At 35.1% G+C, this 20,076-nt stretch overlaps 1 protein-coding gene across 2 annotated transcripts in view; it reads right to left on the bottom strand.

The window, feature by feature from the left end:
* The window catches only part of DAB1 (DAB adaptor protein 1), a 626,843-nt gene that overhangs the window by 466,408 nt on the left and 140,359 nt on the right, over window positions 1-20,076 (bottom strand). For both annotated transcript variants that reach the window (XM_063427999.1, XM_063427998.1), the window contains exon 2: window positions 19,702-19,779. The gene's annotated coding sequence lies outside the window, so the exon portion shown is untranslated. The remainder of the gene's footprint in view (window positions 1-19,701; window positions 19,780-20,076) is intronic.

A 20,076-nucleotide genomic window follows, 5' to 3' on the forward strand; every position in this document is an offset into this window, starting at 1 on the left:
ATAATTTGGATTTTAGCAGATACCCCGACTAATATTTTGCGCTACATTGATACGTTATGTAAAAAACATGGTTATATACTGTATGATAATAAAATTGGATAGACCAGATCAACAAAAATATATTTAAACGCCCTCATCTTCTTGCACCATTTAATGTACAGTGGAACCTTGGAACTCAAACTTAATCCGTTCCAGAAGGCTGTTCGAGTTCCGATTTGTTCGAGAACCGAATCAACATTTCCCATAAGAATTAATGTAAATTTGATTAATCCGTTCCAGACGCACAAAATTACAGCATTTTAACACAAAGTTTACAGTTTAATAATGCCTTACATCCATAAAATCAAATAGAAAAAAAATAAATAAAGACAATGTACAGTAAATGAAAAGCAAATGTAACTTCACTTTACATGTAATGATGAGAGTTGATGGCGTAAGTGGAAAGGAGAAGTAAAATAATTATTGGTTGGATGGGGATAGGTAACTGTTCTTCTGGCATTTAAAATGTGTCTAAAGTGAGACATAGCTTTATAATTGAACATGTTTGTGGCATGATTTGTTCGGATATCGATAATCGTTCATATACCAAGACATTTTGTAGTCACATTTTTTGTTCGACTAACGAATTGTTTGGATAAGGGACCGTTCGAGTTCCGAGGTTCCACTATATTTATTAAAAACTCCAAATACTCAATGTTTTCACTTAATATGAAACTGCAAAATTAATTTTTAGTTAAAGTAGCCAGGCTTAATGGATAGCTGAGTTGGGGATTTATTTTTTTAGTTTGGCTAAATTCATGAATTTGTCATGAATTCCCTTTGTGATCTTTCAGCAGATTAATTAGCTCTACTATATTATAGACGATTAACGATATCATGACATTTTTAAAGAATAAATAAACTAAAATAATATTAGGAAAAAATACCTTTATACTTATTATTACGCTTCCTAAAATTGTCACACCCACACCCCTATGAGACCACATATAGGCTTAACGAATTAGGAGCATCTCACTTCACTTTATATTATTTTGTATTTCCCCATAGTCTATTTGTCTAGAAAAAGTTTATGGGACTAGTTTAGCCTCCTAGCCAAAGATCCACTCATGACATAGGATTACAGGAATTACTGCGTATTCCGATAGCAGCCTATACAACAACATTGGTTCACTATTTTGTATATCAGGCCAGATAAAGGTTTCATCCAAATCACCAACCATGTCTTTGACTCTCAATTTTTTCCAGAGTCAAAGATAGAGGAAGAGTAAGCTCCATCCAAAGTGTGCACGATGTGCTTGCAACTCACAGGCAGAAGTTGAAAAAATTTGGATGATAAAGAAGGAAATAAAATCCCTCCTTAGACATCTCAATTTTTGGATGCTGTCCCGTAGCTGGAGCGAATTTTTGCAAATCAGTGCAGCTATAAGCCACCCTGTACAGGGACAGTTGGAGCAAGATATTACCTGCAACACCAACACAACTTTAAATAATTTGATAGTTTGTGTCCCCACATTTGTGCCGTGTATTTCTCCATGTACAAATCTGTTTAGTTTTGCATTTAACTATATAAAGAAATTATAAAAAATAATTAAGTAACTTTTTTGCAAAAGCATGTGTAATTTTTCTATTTGAAACCGCTTATAGGGATTAATATAGGTGAATAACGGTTGTATAGTTGTGCATTCTCTGCCGGGGTGTAAACTTTTGTAAGGATTTTTTTAATATATTTTTATAGGACAAGGGATTACTCCTATGATATTCTTACAAACCTGGGGCATCAAATGTAATTGAGGGGTTAAGAAATAAAATTAGAGAAAGCTAGATTTATCATTATTAAAATCATAATTGATTAAAATTAGAAGTAATTTTCCTACGTGTCTGAAGTAGTTTTAATCCAAACAACATTTTAATTAAAAATAATTAATTCACAGAGAAGTAAAGGAACATTTTGTTCTGGAGCAAAAAAAAACTTCTGTCGCTTTGAAGCAAAAAATACTCACGGTCTTTCAGATGAAATGCAACAGGTCATACAATGAAGGTTATGGAAAAAAACTATTTGTCATTCCAATATACATCAATAGATAGGATCTGAAGAAAATATGCAGTCTGCCTTCAGATTACTCCCTTGCACTTTTGTGTCACTCTCAATCTAGACATTTTTGATGTAAGCTGCAGGCGGGTTATAGAAAGGATCAATGTAATTCGACATGACATAACTAAAAGAAGCATACATGGCACGTCACAATGATGAATCCTATGATAGGAAAATCACGTTTAAACTAAACCACCTAACATTTACAGCAAGGATACTCGAATTTCAGATCTTCAGCTGTTGGAGAATTACAACTCCCACAATCTTTTGTCGGATAAAAAAACACAGCAGGAGAATCTGAGAATCTGAGAAACTGAGCAGGAGAATCTGAGAATTAACAAAAGACTTGCATATTCTTGGAGGAAATTGCTGAACTGCATGAATCTCTGATTGGGAGAATTTCTTCAATTTTTACAATTTTGACCAGAAGATTAGCAGTTCTCTTGTTAATGCTAAACTGCTGTTGTGGTCCTTAATCCCTAAATTAGTAATATTGTATTATAATTATTATTAATAATAGCATTTATAACTCGCCAATATTTTCCACTGAGTTGTACAACTGGGGAAAGAGACAGTAAAATATAAACCAGGGTGCCAAAAAGGTAGATCCCCAGATGTTTTAAAACTACAGTTTCCATGATGCTTTGTCATACTAAATACATTCTAAAGGTATGTAATGCATCATGGGAGTTGTAGTTCTACAACATCTGGGGATCTACCCCAGATGTTTTACAAATACAAAAGATAAAGAGGGCTCTGCCCGTGAGCTGAGATCCAGCCTCTCAAGCTCTTTCATACAAAGTACTTATCTAGATAGCACGTGAGCTTACAAATTAAAGGTTAAAAGAGGTAGCACACTGTGATTGGTTGCTATAAAAAAGGAAGCAACTAATCAGAGGGTTATGAGTCAAATTACACAGCATGGGAAAATTCCAAAGAAAGAAAATGATACAGAGCACTCTGATTGGTTGGATTTCAAGCCAACCAGAGTGCTCTGACAGGTAAATGTAGAGACTTACCTGTCAGTCTCTTCATTTACCTGTCAGAGCACTCTGATTGGTTCGCTTAAGCCAACCAATCAGAGCACTCTGAGCCTAATTACAGGGCGTGGGGAGGCTTTATAAGCCTTTCCTCACCCTGTGGAGCTCATTCTGCACCGTGCCCTCCATGAGTGAAGATGGGTTATTTTTTTACCGTCTCAATTATTATTTTTTTCTGATTTTTTTTTTAACTCTTTTTTTTGTTTTTTTGTAACAGTTGAGAAAGAAGACATCTAATGGTAAGCAAAAACATTTTATTTTAAAGGCTTAGTTTAATGCCCTCCCCCCTCACTATTATTAGGGTGAGTGGGGGAGGTAGGGTATTTTTATTGGGGGGTGACTAGGGGCTCGGGGACCCCTAGTCACTTTATTTTTTGTGGTCTACACCCGCTGGTCATGGGTGGGGACATTAGGTCCCCCTATTATTATTTTTTTATTAGGGTCCCCACCCACCTCTCATGGGTGGGGACCAGGATGACATTAGGTCCCCCCTTTCATTTATTAGGTTATTTAATTCCTCATGTCAATGGATTTTAATATCAACTAATATACTGTATACTTGGTTCATTGGGCAAAATGTACAACAATTGTTTGAAATGTTGATAGACTTATTTGTGCTTGAAAATTACATGGACACACTTTCTAGGTAAAGCAAATAGTTCTAAGAAATATGCTAGCCAAATAATTATGAAATATAAAATGTAAAAAATAAATGTAAAAATTATTTTATATCTGCACACATTTACACACATCAAAAGTAACTCACTTTTTCATGGTGGAATTAGCAGACACCAGTAATCATCCGGAATACTAAAACTTACAGTTGTATTTATTAGCATGTGTTTTTATGCACACAAAGTCAATTCAATTGGATTTGGGGGGGGGGGGGGGATTTGAAGCCAAAATAGCTGAATTAAAAATATAGCTAACTTGGACACATTTTTGAAATATTTTTATAAATTCACCTTGAATGCCTGAAATTGCACACTTTAGTGGATAACCCTACAAAAAGGATAAAAGTGAAAAGTAGGCTAGGTTGATATTATTATTATGACCCCATTTTGCAGTCTCCCTAGTCTCCCTTTGTAAGTTTGATAAAGCAATCTCCACCTCTAAGGGTTGGGGACATGTGCCCAATGCATTTTAAAAAGATCTCTTGGGATTTCCATGGAGTTCTGTGCAATGCGTTGGCACTCAACATTTTGTCATTTTATTAGTTATAACTCAGTGATGTTCCAGAAATCTTGTTTTGCACATGGGCTCTCAAGAATGTATCCCACATATTAAAATAAGTAATAGTATAATTCTGAGCATTTTTCACAAGCTTAAGAGATCAGAGTTGATATTTTTTTCTAATTACGTGGGACTACCTAATATATCCCCCTCTGTCACATTTATATGTACATCTAACACTCAGGATATTTAAAAATGGTAATTGTAACAATACTAAGATTAAGCAAACACATTTTCCATCTTAAGGCAGTGATGGGTAACCCTGGTGATGCAAATGTTTCTAAACCGCATTTTACATAATGCATTTTTGTTAACTACATGTCCCATAATGCTAAGCCTAAAGGGTGGCAAAACATCATTGGATATATAATTTATAAGCATTGGCAAAGCCACAATTAACCAGTACTTTATGGAAAACCTTCCTGAGTTATATAATGAGATCTGACCGTGCACATTGAAATGGTGATGTCTCGCTTTGGATAAAACTTTATATTGTAGTCTAGTTCATTTTGCTTCAGTTTTTTCCATTCCTGACTCTATTTTGCTTTTTTCAGTTCTGCTTTGACTTCATGTGAGATGATATGAAATCTTGCAAAATGGAGACAGTCAAATCTTTCGAAAGCTTGTCTTTTAACCCCTAACTGTATCTTATAATTCTTCCAACTTAAAGCTCGTCACCAAACTGTCACACTATCTAAAAGTACAAAAACAAGCATTTCAAATACCGTATGATTAATTATATTAAGTATATTGTTAGACTGGTCTGATCAAAGTCTATACATCATGTAATAGTTGTTTGAAAATATTTAGATTACGAATATTTAACCTATTATGATACAAAAACATGTCTATGTACTTTAACGGCTTAAACATCTGTTAATCCATTTAGACGTTAGACGTTTAAAGCTCTTTTTCCTGTTTGTTAAAGTGTGTCTTTATTTACCCAAAAGGGGTGCATTTACCAATAAAATTGACAGAGAACTAATATTTTATGAACAGAGTTGGAGAGGAAATGTTTAGAAGTAATCTCCATTTTTCCCACCCGTTTTCCTAAATTAGTAATTTTTCATAAATTCACAGATTTTTCTATTAGAGACAACCTATCATTGACATCAAACTAAAGTCTATGTTTTGTTTTGTTTTATATGCAGTATACTTGCCATTTTACCTAATTCTAAGATTTTAGCATTTCCTATAGCTCTAAATTGTAATATTTTAGTTTTTTTTGGAGAGGTGTCTGACGACCCCTAAATCCAGGACTGTTCATCCATCAAGAAACATTAAGTACAGAATTTACTAAAAGGCATAACATAGAAGTGTAGAAATTGGAATACATATTTAAAAGCTGCCTAGAAGAGATTATATACAGAATGCAATGAACAAAGAGCCTAAGCCCTTCTGCATTCTGCTGCCCATACAATTATCAGAATGTATGCTAAAGGCGACAGCACAATTTACTGCAATCAATAGGACATTTTACATAATCTCTGAAGTGCACTTGTTTAATTCTGAGCCATTAATACAGTATGTACAGTTATATTTTAATGGAACAACATATATGCAAGAGTAAAATTTCTGAATTTGTTGCATAAAAAAAAAGCAAATGCCTATAATTCCTGTACAGCGCTCACAAACATATGTTCATTGACATACACAAACTAAATTCATTTACACAGATTAGAAAGTGAAAGAATGAGCATTTATACTACAGAAGAGTTGCTTTGACTTTGCTGAGTAAAGGTCATGTGAACCACGTCATCGTACAAGACAAGAAAGATGACTTAACAGTAGGTAGACAATGTAACAGAGCAGCAGGAAATGCTATCAGAATGCTTGGTTGTATAGGGAGAGGTATTAGCAGTAGAAAGAGGGAAGTGCTCATGCCATTGTACAGAACACTGGTGAGAGCTCACTTGGAGTATTGTACGCAGTACTGGAGACCGTATTTCAGAAGGATATTGATACCTTAGAGAGAGTTCAGAGAAGGGCTACTAAACTGGTTCATGGATTGCAGGATAAAACTGACCAGGAAAGGTTAAAGGAACATGTATAGCTTGAAGAAAGACGAGACAGGGGGGATATGATAGAAACATTTAAATACATAAAGGGAATCAATACAGTAAAGGAGGAGACTAAATTTAAAAGAAGGAAAACAACCACAACAAGAGGACATAGTCTTAAATTAGAGGGGCAAAGGTTTAAAAATAATATCAGGAAGTATTACTTTACTGAGAGGGTAGTGGATGCATGGAATAGCCTTCCAGCTGAAGTGGTAGAGGTTAACAAAGTAAGGGAGTTTAAGCATGCGTGGGATAGGCATAGGGCTATCCTAGCTATAAGATAAGGCCAGGGACTAATGAAAGTATTTAGAAAATTGGGCAGACTAGAAGCCCGAATGGTTCTCATCTGCCGTCACATTCTATGTTTCTATGTTTCTAAGATAAACCACCACCTGAGCAAATACAAACTGTGTTTTTGTTTGTTTTTTAAATACCTATTGTAATCTCAATATAAATACACACACAAACATCACCATTTCCTAATAATATATCTACCAGAATGTGTTCTCGTTTTTTTATTCTTTAAGGACTTCAAAAATGTGTTTTATAACTGATGAAGAAAAACAAGGAAGAAACAAAACTGGGAACCATCCTATTCTCATGGTTACCCCATATGAGGCCACAAAGGCTAGCACATGGGTAAACAAGAGTGAAACAACAATGAAATGTTCAGACAATATATTAAAAGTAGATAGGACTGCCAACAGCGGTAGCTGTGCCAAGAGAAGCAAGTTATAACTCTACACAGTTTGATGTTCCATATATTGGAGAAGCTGGTTGAGAAGCTGGTGGAGTTATTTTACATAGGGAGATTAATTTCTTCAGGTAACATCCCAGTTATGGAAATAGAAGATGATTTAGAAGAGTATCCAGAGTGGCAAAAAAAAAGCGGTTCCAAAGAAAGCCCATAATATAACAGCTGTTATAAGCTCACTTGCTAGGTTTTTTCTTCCATAAGAATGTCTTAGAGCTACAAGATATGGAGTAACACCAATCTAATAGCCAAACACACAATGGGCAGAATTGTTATAGGAAATAACTCTGGCATTCCAGAAATAAGACATAACTTGTATGGTCAAGTAAAGGAGGTAAGCGTATCCCGAGAGTCAACCTTGCATGTTTCGTGAAAGATGTGTGCACTTATTCAAAGGCATCCAGGATTATAGTGGACTGTCCAGAATACCCATTGTATAACCTGTTTAGTATATAGCACAATAACTTGATCTTTGGGAATTACTACAAAACCTGTTGTTGTAAAAAAATAAAAGCAACCAAAACACATGAGGATTTAATCACTTAGGAGTGAACTGTAGCAAACTTAAAACCAAACTGCAAATGTCAGAGTAAAATAAACAAGCCAAGCACTGACTATAACTGAGTTGTACAATATATTACAATCAGCTATTTTGCCCTTAATTACACTACAAATCGATGTTCAGTAAATAACCCCTCTAGTTGACCAGCTTAACATTTTTCCAGGCGAGGAAGCCACTTCAAATCAAAGTTCTGCAATTGTTGATGGAAATATAACTTTCTAATCTAAGCTTTTTTTTTTTTTTTTTAATCAGAAAATGAATAAATAAACAAAACAAAAGAAGAAAAAAATTATAGAAAAAAAAAGGTGCAGAACTCAAATGATGGCTTATGGATAGAACATTTATAGATGCGGAATATGTAATAAAACTTGCAGCTGAGATAAAAGTATCATTCTGAAAATAGATGGAAGTATCCCCAGCGTACACATCATACATAAATCACCAAATCAGTCAGTAGTCACAAAAAAATCTCTGAAGTGCTAAATCAATGTCCACAATCCAATATGGATTATCATGGCCAGCAAAGGAAACTGTAGATGTAGCCAGTTTTCTTGTGCTTAACACCCTGTGAAAATAGCTATGCGATGGCCAAGCTCGCATTAGAACAGCCCCATAGGCACACAGTGCTACAGTGTCAGTTAGGCGACCAAAAGTTGCCTAACAACCCGGAAGTTCCTCTAGTGGCTGTCTAGTAGACAGCCACGAGAGGTGGAGTTAACCCATAATGGTAATTGTTACAGTTATTCAAAAACTGCAATATTTACCTTTCCAGGGTTAAGGGAACTGGGACTATGCACCAAGATCACTTCAATGAGCTGAAGTGGTCTGGGTACCTATAGTGTCCCTTTAAGTAATGTCTGCTTAGTAAAAAAAAAATGACTTAAAGAAGTTGTTTAAGACTTCTAAATCACCCAAGTTTAAACACTTTGGCAGAAAAGTGACCTTGCCCTTGAGTGGGACTTGACATTGAGTAAACGAACTTCAATCTTATGTAAATATCAATATAAGAATGTCAAGTTAAAATATGAAAAAGAAAAAAAATTCATAAAGAATGCATGGTTACATAAATAGTATGTTAGCCAGTACAAATAATTCAAACACAAAAAAATAAACGGCAGGTTTCTTTTGATTAGAGATTCATGCTGACTCAAACATCAATTTTTTTCATTATTTGGAATAATGTTGAGTACTTATTAAGCCCCAAGCAATCCTTGCTCTTTTAGATGTACATTGTTAAAGGATTATGTCTGGCTATAACAATGCTTTGTTCTAATGTAATGTTACCTGACTGCTTAAGCTAAGACAATTCTAAATGTTGTGTTATTAGATGTGCTAGAATTTTAAGCTTGATTACGTGTTTAGTCCAAATACATCGTATGTGCTGCTAAGAAAGGGGCATTTACTTTCCTCTCCGCTTCCAAGGTACAAACTACTTTCCACTTCCCGAAGTACAGGCTCTTTAACTCCTACCTTCCCAGGAATGCTAGTTGTATTTATATTCTTCTCCTGAAATATGATTTTCAATCTTCCTCAGCAATAGAGTCCTGAACTCTCCCCTTTCCTGTAGACAGGCCTTTGACATCTCCTTCTTCAGGATTGGAACAACTTTTATCCCCCAACTTTTCCAGAAACAGGGTTTTGTTTTGTGTGAACCTGTGATGGCAGATATAGATATGCAGTGTTCTAACCATCTGGCTTAACTCATGTCATAAAATTAAGTATTGTTTGCCACTATTACTCTATAAAGCTTATATTTTAATTTATTTTAATTACCCCTGTCACTGGCTGAAAACATCAATCACGTTTTTAGTGGGTGTTACCATTGCAGTAAGGCACACCTTTCCTGCATACACCTATTTGGGAAGTAAAAGTCTCCCCTTGTTGTCTTTATAGTATGTAAATAAAACATATCTGTTCTCTCTTTCCCTCTCCATACTCAGATTGCATGTGCAAAGCTGCTGCATTAAATCATCTGGGTGTGTCTCTCCGTGTTGCTCTCACACAGAGCTTGCCCCTCCTCCCTCCTTCCCCTCACAGAGGTTGCTTTTCCTTAGGCTAAAGACAAGCAGGAGAAACTCTCAGAGGAAGGTTGCCCTGATAATATACAAGTAGAGCACAGCCTTCTTATCATTGCTGATTTTTATAGAATCGCATTTTAAAGACATCTAGACATTTGCTAGTAATTCTAAACAACGTATAGATGATCAACTTTAACTCTCTATTATTTAATATTAAGATATATTTGTTATTACAGGTACACTTTTACAGTTAACTCTAAGCATCATAACCTCCCCAGCTCATTGTAGTGGTTATTGGAAAAGAATCAATGGGCATAATTTCATCAGTTTTTTTCCTTCTCAAAACATCTTTGAGTGGGAGTCTTCATAAAACCATGACCCTTTGCTTCAAAAGGGGCCTTCTATGTTACTCCATCTAAATTTTCTCAGCAATAATAGGCTAATTATTCACTAATTATTCACTTCCACGTTATTGGAAGGACTGTAGTCACCAAGAGAACCATTTGTCTTGTCAAAACCAAAGTAATGGGTCCACAGACCTGTTGCCCCATAACCACTAGTGAATTGTATAGGCTATCATGCTTAGAATACTTAGAATTGTTAACAGTCTCCTTCCACAGGAACATGGCCTTTAAAGCTCTGCTTTTATAGGCACAGAGATAAGCTTCAGTACAACTTATGTTAAAATGAGCTGACCTCACATGGAACTTGATTGAAACAGCACACAGAGAAGGCATTTATAAGCTAAACTTGGGCATTAGCCTACAGAGCCCAGAATACAATGATCACTGTAATATAAGTTTAAATCTGCAAAATCCATAAATGGATTTATTAGCCTTTTGATAACTTCTAAACCTGCACAATAAGGTCTTGTAGATATTATCAGTATAAGCATAGATAAGAGTAATGTGTAATTTATTGTGTTCTTAGCTGCCTTTGCTAGCTATATTTGTACCATTGTATGTGCGTAGGCATAATTAAGGAATATTTCAAGGTATTTGATGTATCACATGCAACTTAGCTATCACAGTAAGCACATACCAAATTATTTCTGTAAATGTATTCTAGCAACAAGCTGTGGACATTCTAATTAACTGTCTACATTAAGAACCAAATTACCACCCATCCATCCAATCACCCATCCAGCCACTCATTCATCAATCCACCTACCCACCCATCCATCCATCCATCTACACACTCACCTATCCATCCACTCAACCAACCATCCCTTCATTCGTCCGTCCATCCATTCTATTTTAACTCAAGGATCTAGTTTATTCAATTGTGATAAAATAATAAAATGAAAACATTTAACCAGGAGAGGTATGTTTAGCTTTAGTTTCAAAGTAAATCTTGGGATCTAACTATTATAAACCATTTTTAATAGCACTTTATTGACCTTGGAAAGAAGAAAGGGTGAGCTGAACAAGCTGAGAACCCAACCTGTGACTGAGATTCTCTTTTTTTCAGTGAACAATATACAATGGATTCAGCTGATGATCTAAACCCTTACTTTTAATGCACCCCTAAGCATTTACTTCTTTATCTGATCCTGTTAGCACACGTTCAATAAATGCCTATATTTTTTTACAACACTCTTCTGATTTACTTGTCTGTGAAATCTTTCCACATCCATTAAAATATTTTCAAACACATAAAAATTAATTGAATGTAAATGGTCAATCTACGTAGATAGCTCAAGGGTTAAACACACTTTCATGCTGCAATGATTATTCCTTCGAACTACGAGACCAAATGATTATTTTCCTAAACTTAGCAAATGTTTGAAGAACATCATTTCACTGTGATTGCAATCTGTTAATTAACCTTACAATTAACCTCTTTGCTTCCAAGCTTCATTCTACACTTTGCATTCTAGTTTTTTTTTTTGCATGCCGGTGCAGCAGACAATAATATGAAATGACTCAGAACCATGAGAATGAATAAAATTCGGCTTTTCAACTCCACCCCTCGGGTCCAAAAGAAAGGTTAGTAAAATTTCAGCTAGAAATGAGCAGGTGTGTGTATTATTCAAATGACTTGTTTTCATTTTCTACAAGCCTATCTTTAAAAAGCAAAACATAATTTGAATAATCTGACAACTACTACGCAAAGGTAAAGTTAACAATATTATATTTATCAATGGCACATCCTTCAATCACTATACAGCAATGAATGTAAGCCAGCTTTAGCTATTATTGATATACCTACAGAAGCAAAATCAAGTAGTTATTTATTTCAGGACTCTTGACATCTCTTTAAAACTAGCATGTGATCCGTTGGTCGTCATGGGTTAATATTAAAGGATAAATATGAGCAAGAGCAGTTAAAGATGATGGGAGAAGATATCTCATAAAAGGTCCAAGTCTTTAGATGTGTCTGAATTTGGTATTTTCATCTGATGTTTTAAGATATGAAGACAGAGTGTTCTAGACTGTGAGTACATGATAATTGACCACCTTTTTTTACTTGTAAGATGGCTTGCTTGTACTGGGTTCAATTACGGAAAGAATGGATAATAAATGAACAAATGAAGAATTGCTCTTATAAATAGAGTAGTCTGTTCTTGCATTGTGCATTTTATACAATGCTATTCCTTTAAAAGTAGATCATGGTGATTCCTCATTTTGCTTTTCTCAGATATAATTCAAGCAGTGTGTTTCTTGGCCTCTAGAGAGGAGAATCAGTCATGCTAACATATAGGCTTCTGTTCGAATCTAGGTACAGCACTACAAGAGAAACACTGTTGTGTTCGGGTCCTTTCTTTCCTAAATAGAATGCAACGCTATGTTCTATTCATAGTGTGTTCAGGGTAGTTTTCCAGTTTATATAGTTTTCCATGCCATATAAACATGTAGCTTTTTAACATATTTAAGTTTTTACTCTCTTGACTTTGTCTCCACTATCTTGTTAGTTTACCAGGGAGAGAGGCTTTTCTACTTTACTGTCCTTAATATATATACCTTTCTATCTCAGAAGTAAGGACCATGACTGGTCCCTCTCTTTATAGCGATTGTGTTTTTGAGAGTACCTGATCCACAATAAAGTTACTCTTATCTACCCTGGCTAACATTTTTTTTATTATTTTTGTATTATTTGTTATATTCAGTTGGGAACTGGGTAAGATCATATGCTAACATTAGCAGATCAATAAAGCAAGTACCCATTTAAGCACCTTATCAGACAACCCCACACCCCGAATATGAGATAGTGGAGAAACCTTATAAGGCTAGTTTATTTAATCCACTAGCACCAGGGATATATGTGTTTTTTGTTTATACAAATTTGGTGCTTGTCTATCCATATATGATCCTTTCAAACTCAAGATACTTATTCACTATCCAGCACATACTCACCCACTATATTGTGGTTTGAGTGTTTGTTTGTTTTTCTTGTAGTTTTCCAGTTTGGTGACCATAAGTACTCACAGGCTTCTGACTTGTTGAGACAAGGTGATAGTAGTTGTAGAAGTTACCTCTCATGGATACAAGATCTGCTGTTTATTCTCTTTCTGGAATGACCTGCATTCTGCTATGAACTTTGTTTCATCTTGAACGAACAAGAATCAGCTAGAGCTAATTCAGTCTTGCAAGTCAGAAAAAAAGTTAATATATGCACAAAGATTTCTTCAGAAAAACATTTATTTACCTGAATCACATCCAGTTAGTAGCCACATTTATAAAAGCAAAAGGAAATTCGGGGCACACCCGGAACATGCATCTTGTAGGAATGGTTCGTACGTAGTGACCAAAATGTATACATAATAGAATTAAGGAACTGCGCACTCATAAAATACATTACTACTTCAAATCTTCAGCTAAGAGAACAGATCTCCCGTTAACCTTGATCAATAACCACAGAGGGTAAATCTGGTCTTTTTTTACCCTCTGAAATCTGAAACATATATAACGGGGAAGGGAAGAAAAAGTTATGCCAACAGGGGTGGTAAAGACTATACACTTTTGGGACCCCTACCAGTTTGCCTACTCTTTAGAATGAAAGAATATCTAATTTCATAGAGTAACTAATTACCGTAAGTATTAAATCAGGTTGAATACAAGAAAACAAATTAACTTTGTTTTAGGAATATTTGGTCTCCAATTCTGACTTACCGTTAAAAAAAGTACCAATACTAATAAAATGTAATAAATATGATTTCATTACCTATTAATATTTCAGCACAGAAGCTATTACAGCTAACAACCTAATAAAACCCCTGGAATCAGAAATTCAGAAAACAATAATTTTGTGCAAGGCTGTAGGTCAGATGCTGAAATATTGTCTTAAAAGCAACTTTGAAAGAATGTTTTCATTATTTCTGTTGAATGGCACCCAAGAGTTTTTTTGAAATGCTCCGAGTCTTACATGTTTGAAAGGCGCCGCTCTCCAAAATGATTCCCTGTTGCGAGCTTTGGTAACCTCTCAGCTGCAATTTGATTATTTAACATTTGGGTCATCTACCTTTTATTTGACTTCAAAAGAATATTGTTCTAAGTTCTGGCCCCAGGACAGCACAACATGTTTCAAGTAAAATGTTATTTCAAAAGGACTAGAGATATCGGAACTCCAATGTCTAAGGCAACCAGACTGTCTTTAATATATATTCAGAACTGACTAAACTTCCGCTACCTATTGTCCGAGAGTCATTTTCTCCCCCGCTGTGTCCTTTGCAATATCAGTTCAATAAATCCAATTTGCTGACACATAAAAAAACAGCAATCCAATGTTTCAATTCCCACTGAAAACAGAGGAAAACATTATACCCGATTTGTTGACTGAGTTGCCTAGCAATCTTTGGTACTTTCATACGTTTCATGTTTTCTGGGATATACTAAGTATCGGAAATGTTAGATTTTGCAGGGATTTCCAATGTACAGATACAACTTATTTTTTTATAGGACACAAAAACACATTGAGTGAAAAAGGGTAAATGATTATAAGGCTATTTTGGATACCCTCTCCAAGTGACAATAGTAAAGGCCAGTTTAAACCATAATTTAAATATATATATATATATATATATATATATAGGTCTTGATAAAAGTCCGTTTGGACTGAAACGTCGACTTGATCTGTACACTTGGTACATATTTGCTGAATTAAAGCATTTATTTGAAAATTTATACAAGTCCTTTGAGTGCACTCTTTCGGGAATATATGGAGTGGCTGGAGCTGTTGTACCGAGGCACCGAACAAGACCGGTTAAATTGAGTGCGGGGCACTTGGAATCTATATATATATATATATATGTATATATATATATATATATATATATATATATATATATATATATATATATATATAATGTACTAAAAGATAAAATAAAAATTAGGGGTGAAAACATTTTCAATTAAAGTGCCCACCATTTCACAATACTGAGATAATGCAAGTACAAGTTTAATGTACAACAACAACAACAACAAACAAGGCAGTCTATTCAAAGAAATGTAGATCTGGAAGAAACTTAAACAATCCAAAGCCAGTATTTTAACCTTTGGCTTGAGGGTTGAAGAAGGAGACGCAAGAGAGCAACTGCTTATTATTTAGCTCAATCCTACACTCGACTCGATGGGTAGAAGTGGGTGGATAAAATACCCCTTCTCCATACTACTCCATGCCATTAATCTGTACTCTGTCATTTGTGGAGTGAGGATACAGGGTGATCATTGGTAGAATCCCTCCTAGTTAATAGTGAATCCAGTGGATTCCAAGGTATATTTTTCACAGGCCTCGATTTCTGTACGTGATCCCCCAAATGTGTTCCTATTAAATATTGCAGTGATGACAGCAGTTCAGTACCTCTCCCATTAGAGTAGAAGCTCTAGTGGGAGATTAAAAGGCAGAACGTAAGACTGAGACCCTACTTGGAGGAGTTTTCAAGAAGATTACATTTGACTTTTCATCAAAAACCTAGCAAAAACATTACTAAAGTAAATTGTAGTAAAACAATATATATATATATATATATATATATATATATATATATATATATATACATAAAATACATAGAGTTAAGGTTAAAAATAAATACAAATTTTAATGTAATGAAAATTTGACAACACCCTTAATGAAGCTTTTAAAAAAATACCAAGCTGTACTTGGCACAAATACTGAATAAAACCTGGTAATAAAATATCTAAAACAAATATGCAGCCAAATATAAAGTACAGGTTGAATCCTTGATCTCTGAACTATATATCTGGGCACATAATCCATGTACAAAAACTCGTGGCCTTGGAAGTGTTACATTATATGAATCTGTTTGCACATTCTTAGTGTGTATCCTCAAAGGAAGCAGATAAAGAAGTTGGGTTTTTGTCCCTCCATTAAATAGTGTCACTAAAGTCAATAGAAGCAGGTTAAGAGCTCACCTCAATGTGTGCAATGTAAAAAGAGAAGATGACTTGTCAGATACACTGATTTATATCTTGAAATTCCCATTTACTAGCACAGCTAAAGACATCTTCATTAAAACAAATGGACATGAACTAAAATCTAAAGTACGTCCTGAACGAAAATAAATAAATAGTCAAATAAAAATAGTTAAATAGTTAGTAATAACATTTGTTTAATCTACCACTGTTACTTAATACTTAATGGAAAAAAGAAGAAAGAAAAATGCTCAGAAGGTTTGGAATGAACCAAAGCCACAGAGAACGTTGGATCCTTCTACACAGGTGGATTTTCTCACTTTCTTACTTAATACTTAACCCTGAACTTGCAGAGCAGGGTTAAGAAATCTTCTGCACTCCAGAGGTTGTGATATACATCTCCCCTGATGCTTTGCCAGCATTACGGTTATAAGAGCATTATAGGAGTTAGTCCACAACATCTTGAGTGCAGTTACCTAACCCTGTTCTAGAGTTTCCACAAACATTATAATGTAAACCTTGTTTTTCCACTACATAAATATAGAGGCCAAGATTCAAAATCACAATTTGTATGCTACCCAGACCTAAATGTTACTTGCTACTGCAAGTCCGGGGAGTACAAATATGACTAACCAAGGATGAATTTTTTCCTTACTATGGCTGAATTTTCACTCGCCAAAGGCTATTGGTAAGTGGAAATTTTTGAAACCCAGATAAAAAGGCTAAGGTGGAACATTTCACAGCTTGACTTGCGATTTTGCACTCTCTCTTAATCCTGCATTAAACAAGAGAGACATAAAACTTTTTAAAGAGCAGCAAGAGCTATATTAACCATTACTTAATAAAATAAGGAACCAGTTAAATAGGTATTTTTGGGGGGTGGACACTATCGGAATCGTTCAAGGGTAGGATAGTTCAATATGCATTGAAATGTAATCACTGCCATGGACATTGTAAGCATATGAAGATAAAATATGCAACCCTCTCTGTCCGTCTGTCCGAAGTATCCTTTGCTACACTGACAGGAAATAGATTGCTAATAAGTTACCATTAGCATTCTGAGTCCTGACAATTAAGTAAATATGTTGTCTTCAATGATTGTCAAAGAAATGTGTAGCTTTTGTAAGGGCGTGTAAGGTATATAAACCATTTCATAAGAACCGGATTGTCTTGAATTCATTTTGTCTAACATTTTACACATTTTCAATTTTTCACACAATTTTATACATGTTTTTTTCTAATCTTTAGTATTCTTTAGAGCTGTGTCACTCTGTAATATTTACATTTCTGCTCCGAAGAGCCCCTTTTATAGGTGCTTTTACATCAAAGGCAGTAGATGCCACGCACAGAAAGTTAATTATTTCAACGCTTTCCTATTGTATTTTCTTTCACTGTCGAGAAGTGCCCTAAATTTCTCCTCATCCTCCAGTGCACTCGGGGGGTTTATAAAATGAGGACAAAAGAATTCAGCCACTGTTCATAGAAGTGTTTAAGACTATTTAAGCTAATTCTAAATCACAGTCAAAAGCCTTTAAAAAACTGAGTGCTAAATCATATCCTCCAAATAATTGTTCAAAACACATTTGACAAAAGCTAAACAATAAACAACTTACAATAGTAGAAATGATATGTTTTTTTATAGATAATATAACATACAAACTTTATTATTTAATAAAAAAAAAACCTAGGGCAACAAATAATGGGGGTTTAGTTACAGTATATGATCATACATTGCATAAGCCTGCCACAACGTCAATGTACCCCATTCTTGGCTGGTCCTACTCTAGCAACTTAATGCTTGCTCTTATGAGATGAACCCACTTACTTGGGAAATGCTTCCTCCTAGGGCTCTTTGCAATGTAAGGTTAAATAGGGTTCTGGAATGAGGCACCTGTGATCGGAAGGGGTACAAAACCAGGGAGTTGGCCTGGACTCCCAAATATATTTACATATGAAAACAATAGGGCTTGAACATGCCTACATGTCATATAAATAACAACAATTGGTGATAAACCGCTATAGTGAGCACCTACGTTATCTTTGCTTTGCATGTCATATAAATATACAGTTTGTAGTGGATAAAATAGATACTTTAATTGCAATGAAAAATTCCACCCAGCTATCAGCCAGCTGAATTGTAAAAGTTGATTACAGTATGCGAATTTGACACTGACTTGCCTTGTGAGGCATTTCATCCAAATTTCATGAAATTCAGTTGCCAATTTGGTGTATCTTAACCATTAATGAGCTCCCTCAATTCCCTCCCTTACAGCTCAATATCTGTTCACTCCTTAGAAAGACAAAGAGGCTTAACTTAAATACCCCACAGTTTAGTAGATATACCCCAAATGAATACATGTATGCATATTTTATGTATGTATTAATTGGGAGTATAGTCTAAAAGAGATTACAATAGCTGCAGTTCTTATGACTGCAACTTTTGTAATCCATCCCCCATTTTTTTCAGGAATAGACTTCAAGTCTCTTCACAGGTAAATAACCAATTAGAGGCTACTCATTGAGAAGCCTCTGACTTGGCCCCTACATGCACACGTGTACCGACTAAAGATGAGGAGCTGGAGGTCTATGAGGAAGGGGGAGGCAGGCACGCTCAAGTAGAGTGTGCCTGCCACTTCCGTTAGCTCAGGGGAGCTAGCAGAAGTAGGAAGGAATTGTCTCTGGCTTTTTGATTGACAGCCAAGGGGGAGTTCCCTAGTTAATTTATAAAAGTGCTTATTTCTCACAGAAATCAGCACTTTTTTAAACTGGGGCTAAACTAGGGTATTCCTCACCGATAAAGCACTTCAGCAAGCTGAAATGCTTTTCGGATGTGTAGTGGTCCTTTAAAGCATTGTATGGTCAGATAAGTCATTTTAACAATAGTGAACAGGAATGTATAACATTTTTACTAAAACGTATTAAAGCTACAGAAACACTTGATAAACTAATTATGTTGTGTCTATTTTGTGTCTATCATTGCATGAGCTTTTATGAAACAGCAATCAGCAATGCAGAATTAGTTTTCCATATTAAGTTTTCATTTAAATGATTTATTGAAAGTTTAGTAAGTTTACATTTTCAGCACCATGCATGCTCATCGCGGTTTAGGTGTTTTTTATTGCTATGAGTGCTTCAACTCTTCTGTAAACCTGCAAACCAGTTTAAAGCTGCATTAAAGGGCACCATGCCATATAGAATGTATGCTCTTTGTAAAGGCAGAGCGGTAAGAGATAGCATAAAAGTCCTTCTGCACTGCAGACACTGCTAGCACTGACCAGGCAGTATCCCCAAGCAGGGCAAATTACAGAAAAGATGGGTTGGATCACACAAGGACCAGAATTGGATGTTATAAGAAGGGTAACACTCATAAAACTTAGGGAATCATGGTGCTGGAACGAAGATAAGGTGAGTACTTCTAAAAAAAATTGCATTAAATAAATCATGTATCTCTGTGATACCTGATGAATTAAATTAATTTAGCCAAGCAGCCACAGCTAGTGACAAGTTCACTTTATGATCTGTTATAACACATTGTAATATAGCCAAAATAAATAAATATAAGTATGAATACCTTTATAATAAAAGTGATTTTCAAACCAGTCATTGACACCAGTTTTTGGCACTGTGAAGTTTGTTCAGAGATCAGGATCTGAAATGAAAAAGAAAATATGTTAAAAATTTTATTACTTGCATTATTTAAATGCTATGCAAGTTAAAGGTTAATGTTCCTCAGTATGTACTTTTGCTATAGCCACCATGATTTTTACCCCACTCATTCACTTTTAGACCCATGCCATGTCAACATAAAAAAAAACTATTTTATTCGTCATCAAGGTCCTTTCTTGATCCTATACAAGTCAAATGATTGGATATAACTCAATATTACAATGCTCCTATTCACTACGTCACATAAAAAGACACACATTAAAACAATAACAAGGTTTGT

The sequence above is a fragment of the Pelobates fuscus genome, chromosome 7, assembly GCF_036172605.1.
Source record: "Pelobates fuscus isolate aPelFus1 chromosome 7, aPelFus1.pri, whole genome shotgun sequence".
NCBI lineage: Eukaryota > Metazoa > Chordata > Amphibia > Anura > Pelobatidae > Pelobates > Pelobates fuscus.